Source organism: Lycium ferocissimum, unplaced genomic scaffold, assembly GCF_029784015.1.
Source record: "Lycium ferocissimum isolate CSIRO_LF1 unplaced genomic scaffold, AGI_CSIRO_Lferr_CH_V1 ctg7345, whole genome shotgun sequence".
Lineage (NCBI taxonomy): Eukaryota > Viridiplantae > Streptophyta > Magnoliopsida > Solanales > Solanaceae > Lycium > Lycium ferocissimum.
In genome coordinates this window covers 10,167-19,092 of record NW_026726742.1, presented here as the reverse complement: position 1 = coordinate 19,092, position 8,926 = coordinate 10,167, and the positions used below count along the sequence as shown (strand labels likewise).

General features: G+C 40.0%; 1 pseudogene; it reads left to right on the top strand.

Moving 5' to 3' along the window:
• The first annotated feature begins 7,060 nt into the window (after window positions 1-7,060).
• On the top strand, window positions 7,061-7,178 carry LOC132045628 (5S ribosomal RNA; annotated as a pseudogene).
• Window positions 7,179-8,926: the final 1,748 nt, after the last annotated feature.

Sequence of the window (8,926 nt, the reverse complement as noted above, 5' to 3'; positions counted from 1 at the left end):
TACAGTTCAATTATACGGACCGTATAAATTATACAGCCCGTATAATTGGCGATATATCCGGGTCAGGCGTAATTTTATTTTGTTATATATGGCCCCCTTGTTCATTTATTTCATTTCCCACCTTCTCTCTAAGTCTTGATAGCTCCCAAAACCCTTCTCTAAGCATCTTACACTCAAACCCAAGAGATGATAAAGATCAAATAGCAAGAATGAAGTGTTCATTTGTTAGAAATTCTTGGGTATTGAAGCTAGGGTTTTCATATGAGTTGATAGCTGCTCTAAAGCTCATTCTTATGAGATGAAAGGTTAGTTTTCATGCTTATTTCATGTTATCATGAATGCTTGGTTGTTGAACAACTTGGATAGAAGAAGAAAGTAGAAAATAAGGTCTAAATGTAGCTTTTATGATGTTTTTGAGTAGTAAGTTAACTTGAGTCATGATTCTTAGTATGATATGGGTATAATCTTGTTATGGAAGGTAATGATAGTGATGAGGAAGCATTGTATGAAAATGTGCTAAGGATGGGTGTGAAGTTGTTAGTATAAGTTGAACATGAGAATGAATTTTGAAGACTTAATGGAATCTGATTACTTGATTATGATATTGTGGATGTTATTATTGTTGTTTGGGAGTTTTTTTGTAATATGGTGGAAGTTGATGAAATAGGGGAAATGCTGCTCAATTTTTGTTAGATCATGAATTGTTCTAGTATTGAATTTAAGAGTATCATTAAGGCTTAACTATGGTATGAATCCTTCTAAATGTAGATTGTCCAAGCTTCGACGGTGAACGTTAAGTAGTTAAGAAGACAAAGAGGTATGTAAGGCTAACCCTTCTTTCTTAAGGCATGATCCCATCGTTGTAAACCTTCATGTGAATTTCATATTGTCTTCCAAGATGACTTCATTCTTAGAGTCACTAAAGCTCATGATTCTTGATATTATCACGATACCATTAGTCTCATTCTATGATAGTTGATCCTCCAAGGAAGGATATAATGAAAATGATTATGATGATGAGGACATTGAGGATACTTACATACTATATATATATATATATATATATATATATATATATATATATATATATATATATATATTATTTTATAAGTATGACTATTAAGAACACCGAGCTTAGATGGTCGGGTATGATACCAATTGCGCGCGCACCACTACAAAGTAGGGTACGATGACACCGAGCCTTGCTGTGGCCAGTATGTATAATACCGAACCTTATCATGGTCGGGTATACAAGGCACCGAACCTCTATGGTCGGGTATGATACTACTATAAGTATGAATGTATGAAATGGGAGGTCCCCATTAGAACGAGGGTCAGTAAATACAATGAACAATGCTAGAGGTATAAATGGCTTTATCCTCCTGTGACTCTTCTATCTTATGCTATATTCTCATGCTTCCATTATGCTATTGATTGCGCTTTACATACTCAGTACATTATTCGTACTTGCGTTCTTTGTTTGTGGACGTTGCGTCATACCCGCAAAGTTGACAAGTGAGATAGACTTGATCCTTAGTCTTTATTCGCAGATTGCTGGAGGAGCTCCATTTGATCCGAGCCGCAATCGTGGGTACTATTCTTTTGTGTATATACGGGCATTACAGGTCCCGTCCCGTCCTTATGATGATGTTTCATACTCTTCTTGGAGGCTCGTAGACAGTCATGTATAGTAGATGTCTTTTGCCTTGTTGACTCACATTTTTGTATATTATTTTGTTAGCCTCGTCGGCTTGTGTATATAGATATGGGCATTATTGTTGGTGATGATATAAATGTGTCATTGCCCAAGGAGATTAGCATTAGTGATGTATAGAAATCAATAGTAGGCCATGTGGCCCACCTAGATGTGAATATGAATGCATGATAACAGGTGCCGGAGTGGGTTAGCACCGGGTGCCCGTCATGGCCCATGGCCCTCCGATTGGGTCGTGATAATGACAACAGCCTTAAGAGGCAATCAGATGTACGGGTTATCTATTTACTTCATGTTGTGTTTCACATTTCTTATTATGATATTATTCATGCCTTACATACTCAGTACAATGTTCGTACTGACGTCCTTTCTTGTGGACGTTGCGTTCATGCCCGCAGGATCGTGCAGACTAGACGATCCCGACCAAGTAGGACCTCCCCTCGCCATAATCCGTGCACTCCATTGGTCCGAGCCGCAACTTCTTTTGGTATGCTATTTTGCTATGTAGATATGTGGGTATGGCAGGGCCTTGTCCTATTTTTTCTACAATTTATATTCCATAGAGGTCTGTAGACATTTGTATGTAGTTAGAAAGTTAGATAGCCTTGTCAGTTCTTATTCCATTATACGACTAATGTAGCGGCCTAGTCGGCCTACAATGTTGTTTTTTGTACATATATGTAAATGATGGTTATGAGTCTTGGAAGTGGAGTTTGTTATGTTGATATCACAGAAGTGTATAATGCAGTTAAAAGTCATATATGGGCCACCATAATGTTCAGTGAGTTTTGGGTACGCAGGTAGGAGTGCTTGATCAGCAAAGGTCGGGCACTCGTCACGACTCCTCAGTTTCGGGCGTGACAAAAGTGGTATCAAAGCAGTTCGTCCTAGGGTTGTCTATAAACCGTGTCCGGTAGAGTCCTGTTTATGGGTGTGAAGCCAGCCACACTTGTAAACAGGAGGCTGCGGGGCATTTAGGTATCATTGACCTTTCCTTCTATCTTAGATCGTGCGATTGAGCCAGAGTTAAGGAAAGATCGTTTCTGACCCTCTTTCCCTGTAGGCAGAAGCAGTTTGACAAGAGATGAAGAGATCGGCCGAGATAGTAGGGGTGCCAGGAAGGCCCCCAGGGTGGATTTGGGACCCCAGATTCCAAGATCGAGCAGGAGGAGTCCTAGCTATTCTATTGAGACAGACCCTACCGAGGACCCCGAGACGATCCCCCCAGAGTTCGTGACTTCCATGGAGGAGGACCCGTCAGAAGATAGTTATGAGACGGACCCATCTGAGGGTTCGTATGAGACGCTGGTGGAGGAGGCTCCCGATGTCACGACCCAACCCCGTAGGCCGTGGCTAGTGCCTGAGCTGGGCACCCATACGCGCTCACTAACCAAATTCGGCATACAAACGACTCATACATCGTCGCATCGTACGTGGCTCCCAACTAACACATACAAACATATACTGCACCGAAGCCGGTAAGGCTATCATAATATACATAACGTGGCAAAGCATACATACACGCAGCCGACAAGGCTGCCACAGCGGATGGGCCGCCCAAACACAACTTTCTCAACGCATCCGAACAAAACTGTACATAACCCACCTCTATGTCTACGACCTCTAATACGTAACAACGAATCGGACACGGGACAAGGCCCCGCCGTACCCCGAATAAACATAATCATATACATCGGAAGAGTATATACCAAAATATTGGCTCCCAACAAAGGGAGCACCTCGAACAGAATGAAAATCCTACGCCGCGGATCACCAAAATTTGTACCCCGCGGGCACGAAACGCATTTCGAAGAGCGGGGTCAAGTACAAAAATATGTACCGAGCATGTAAAGCATGGAATATCGTAAAATGTAATCCGTATCGAAATGAGGGAGAATTTAAAAGTAATACAATAACCGAACTCATCACACTTGCCTTTGAACCATAAATCATACATATCCATTTCATATTCACCATCAGCGGGACCGAGAGACGTAGTCGAAAATCATCTCGTACACATGCATAGATATAACATGCCCCGGTCCTCTAGAGAGGGACGCGGTAGGTAAAACCATCAGATGCATATACATATAACGTGCCCCGGCCCTTTAATGAGGGACGCGGTAAGTAAAATCATATCATGTACATATAACGTGCCCCGGCCCTCTAGTGAGGGACGCGGTGAATGAAGTCATCATATGCCATCCTGGCCACCTCCCCATATCATCATATCATAATCATATCATATAACATGCCCCGGCCCTCTAGTGAGGGGCGCGGTGAATCATACTATAGGATCGTGCACGAATACATGCCCTGGCCCGGGACGCAGTGAAAGAGATCATAATAGCTCGCATGAAGCAGGAGTTGAGAAACCATACACACAAATCATCATCACGGACTCAACAACATAATCAAACGAAATCTCATTTAAAAGCTAAATAACAAATCAAGTCAAGTTCCTTCCGAAAATCATTCGAGAACATATCAAGTATCACTTTAGAAATCGTAGGTACGTATCAAGATCATATGACGTAGTTTGTGGAAATCAAAAACATAGTCGTCATTACAGACTTAATAAAATAGTCGAAGCGAACTATTATTTCCAAAACCAAGACAATAGTCAAATCGAATTTTCTTTCGAATGCCACTCGGGAACATATTAACCCGAACTTCAGAAACCATAGTTATGTATCAAAATCATATGCGTGAGATCATTATCATAAACTTAAAAGGTAGGTAAACTGATCGTACTTGAAATCGGGATCATAATCATATCATATTCTTTCAAAAGTCGTCAGAAATACATAAAGGAAAGTCGCGGGACCCATGGACGGGTGTCGACCCAAGTCAGGCCCGCCTATGGAAAACATAGTCATCATACGTCATGGAGTCATTTTTGAGCATATCGAAGCGATCCGGTTCTGTCTTCCAAAGTTACGGACTTTCGTAGTTTTCGGAATCATTTAGGAACAAAACTCTTTTAAAAACCAAACTTTTATGCAACCTTTGAAACTTAGTCATACAAAAGACATAGGGGCCAATATTTCATCATATCATACATACGAAGACCAAGAAACAAATAATAATCACAGACATGGTCGGATCGCGAGAGTAGAGTTTCCTCGAGGCTCGTATCATAGCCTATTTACAACTAAGGCATGCCAAAAGAAGTAAGGGTTGCGCTTTACATACCTCGATCTCTCTCAACACTAATCCAAACTCAAGCTAACTCCAACTTACGTCTCGGGCTGCCCAAGGTCTACAAACAATTCATAATGTGCCAAACATTAGCTATAAACATTTGGGCATTTAATTCCACATTAGCCCTTAATTCTACATAAATTTGGGCAGCATTTCCCCTGTAAATAGACCAACCCCGAGAATTTAACTCGGCCAAATCAACAACAACAACAACAACCAACCTAGCAACATTAATAATCAGTCCGAAAGGCAATACAACATTAATAACTCTCTTTTCCATCATTCAACAACTTTCAATATATTCAATTCAACGGCTTACCTTCAAGCCAACATCAACGCTTATACATTCTAATACTAACCCGAACCCATACCAACAACATTCAAGAACATCTTAAGCAATTCATACAACATTTCAAACATTCCAAATAATACTCCCACTCACCCGAAAACTGCCCAAACCCGAGAGCCTCAACTATAACACATTCCTCATTTCCAAATCATGATTTGCACCAACAATTCACATTCTAACAATGTCATTCTCATAATTATAAAAATTACATTAAATACACAATAACCTCAAATCTACCCCCACAACACTTACGATATCAATTTGAGTCATTAAACTACCATCGTCAACATAGAATTCATAACGACAACTACCAAAATACTAATTAACATTAATCCATTCCTTGTCACATAATATAGCCCATTTTCGGCCAACACCATATATATATATATTGATGATTCTCATCCATTTCTTCACTCTACAACACTCACAACATGCTAACTAGACTTTAATTCATTGCTTCAACACAACACAACACACACACACACACACGGCCATACACTACACACACAACCTCAACTCCAACATGCCATATCTCATGATTTTCATCCATTTTAACATACTACAACATGCATACAACCTTTATAACACATAAAACATGATTAATTCTTACCTTTCTTCTTCAACTTCACAAATAGGCTAGGGTTTGCGATCTACAAAACGAATGGTTTGATGATCCAAACAATGCTTCCACGCTACTTAGGGACCTCCAATTAGTGGGTTTGCACCAAAGAAATATTTTTGGGATGGCTAGAATTGGACTTGGATTTTTGCTCTCTTGGCCGAGAGCCTCTCTTGGCTCATCAACTTCTTGTCTTTTTTTTTCTAAGTGTTGGAATGAGAATAGATGACTTAGAAGTCATCTTTTAAGCTTCCACAAGAGTTGCACATGTGTTCATGGCCCACACTCATGTGTTGGAGCAATTAAAATTGGACACAAAATGGGTGGGACCAATTTAAGTCCACACGGCTACAAGGCAAAATATTGCATGATTTTCAACTTCCAATTATATCACTTTTGGTCCCAAATTTTCCTAAGTGTCCCATGCAAACAAATTCATGAACAACTTATGACTCAAAATCAAATCGAAGGTCAAAAGTCTCAACTTTGTATCCCGGAATGGTTTTGTCCCTAACTTATCATAATTAACCCGGATTGTCCCAATGTACGAAAATGCGGGATATAACACCCGAGGCTGTACCAGAGTTGACCCCTCCAGCTTCTCCTATGGTGGAGCATTATGTTAGGGCAGCTACGCCTGTGAGCGTTACCGAGTATTCTAGCCCTTTATCTTGGCCTTCGATAAATCATGAGTTGCTAGGATATTCATACCTCGATTCGGATGGGGAGATGAGAGAGGGCATGAGATGGCGAGAGGACGGCGAAGAGGATATCTCACTTTCTGACCCCTCCGGACAAGAAGCGGTGATAGGCCGGCTATAGGTATATGAGTCTTTTATTGAAATCTCTTATGTGCGTACAATTATTGTAGGATATCATTAATAGGTGACAAATGGGAGTTTTAGAGGAACCGATAACCGAAGTACTTATGGATAACTGCGACTAAGATGTTTTTGGCCTTTCTAGGAATCTTAGATTTAGGAATGGAAGACGATGTGTGTGTTGAATGATGGTTGTTATTGGGAGTTTTCGAAGTGCTAAAGCGAGCAAATGCTCGGTGAGGAGAGTAAGGGACCTTTTTAATCCGGAGGGAGATGCATTATAGGAATTTTATTGGGATCCGTTAGAACTTCAACTCGTTTTAGGTCACGTGATAAAGGCCACGCAGCAGGATGGATGCGATCATACCAGCATTAACGCATCGGATCCCATCAGCACTCCGAAGTTAAGCGTGCTTAGGCGAGAGTAGTACTAGGATGGGTGACCCCCTGGGAAGTGTGCTAAAAAGTCCTACGGATTCAAACATAAGAGAAAGAGGAGGAACTAGAGTACCTTGAGGGAAATTAGAAGCGTGAGAAACTCATGGTTGGAGATTCTAGATGATTGTGAGAGATAATGTGTGCCCCGATAATAGACGTTGCAATATGTTAAAGGTACTGATTGAACAGGGTATTGAAGTTTGAGTGGCAAGTGCTACAGGGCAAGTTGACATTATTTTCTCTAAAAGTTGGAATTGGATAAGCCTGATGCAATAACACCAGGGAAAAGAAGAAAGTGAGTATACAAGAGTAAGAAGATTAGGATGCCCTGAGAAAAGGAGAAGTGTAAGAAGTATGTTGTTAACGAGGGCCAAGTAAAGCTTCTGAGGGAGAGAGTTTAGGACGACGGTAGAGGTAGATGGCCACTTGGACGAATTTCAAAAGTAAGAATACGAAAAGAATAGAGTATGGTAGGGTGGAACAAAAAACGAGTGTAGAGGGTTCGAAATCAGATTCTGATAAGTGGTATTGAAGGGCAGTAACAACAAATAGGGATGTGAATTGGGAAAGAATAAGCAAGTTTTGCGAAGACGCTAAGGGGATTTTGACTTTTAAGAGGCGTCCGAAGAGGTGCATGAATAGTCATAATAAAATGCCACAATTACCTCGGAAATGGAGAAGCCCTTCCAAAAAGATGACTTAGAGATAAAACGGATTTGCACTTCTGAAAGGATATTCTACGAACTCCAGGGCCAATGTTATAAAATGGCAAGTGGAGAATAGCACTTAGGAGTAAAAGAACTCAAGACCCCTGAGGACGAAAGTAAGAAGGGTACACTAACGGATTGGTTGAAGGGAGTCGAGCAATCACCACGAACGGGAGAAAGGATAATAAGTTAACAAAGCTAACTAGGAGCCAATATATCAGTGACATGGGATAAGAACCACTGTAAAGAGTATAGAGATTCGGTCATAAAGGAAGTAATATTGCATGGGGAATATCTATAAATATGAATTAGTGTGGAACAAAAATAAAGATGAAGGCTTGACCAAAAGAAGTTAAGGGAAAGAGTGTACTTTGTAAGGATTTCATGATAAGAACAAGTGGAGAACACCGGAAGAACTACGATGCATAAGCCGTGACAAGTAGTTAAGGAGAGTTACGGGGCAAATGAGCTAAGCAAATGAAAGGATAGGGAATATAACTTTAATGGTATAATATATAAGAAAAGTCGGAATTTGGGAACCCAGAGCAAGAAGAATTTCAAGGGTATTAAGAAGATGATAGTGGAAAAAAAATGGACTAGGGTTGAAGGAGCGAGGTATAATCGGACACTCCATAAAGGGGCTTAATGAATTCCCTTGTCCCCATTAATTCACTAGCCCAGGGAATTACTAGTTATTACTACTTAATATAAGTGAGGATCCAAGTTTTTTGTAGTCCTGACAAAAAATTTGGTCCTCTAATGTTGTGACCTGTGGCTTTCCTTTTGACTTTTCATGGCCTATTCTCCTTTTCCACTCATTTTTTCTTATCCATTTTTATATGGGTCCCTAAAATTGTAGTATATTGATATTTTTATAGTACTTTTGTGAATCTCTTTAACATGATACTTTTAGCTTTCATATTTAGTCTAAATAAATATTTTTTAATATAATTAAGAATATATTAATAGTCTTATATACCAAATTTATCATTATTTAGATAAGTGAATTTTTACACAATCAAAAATACACTAAATGGGCACTCTTTAATTAGGTGATTTAAGTGAGGACCCATG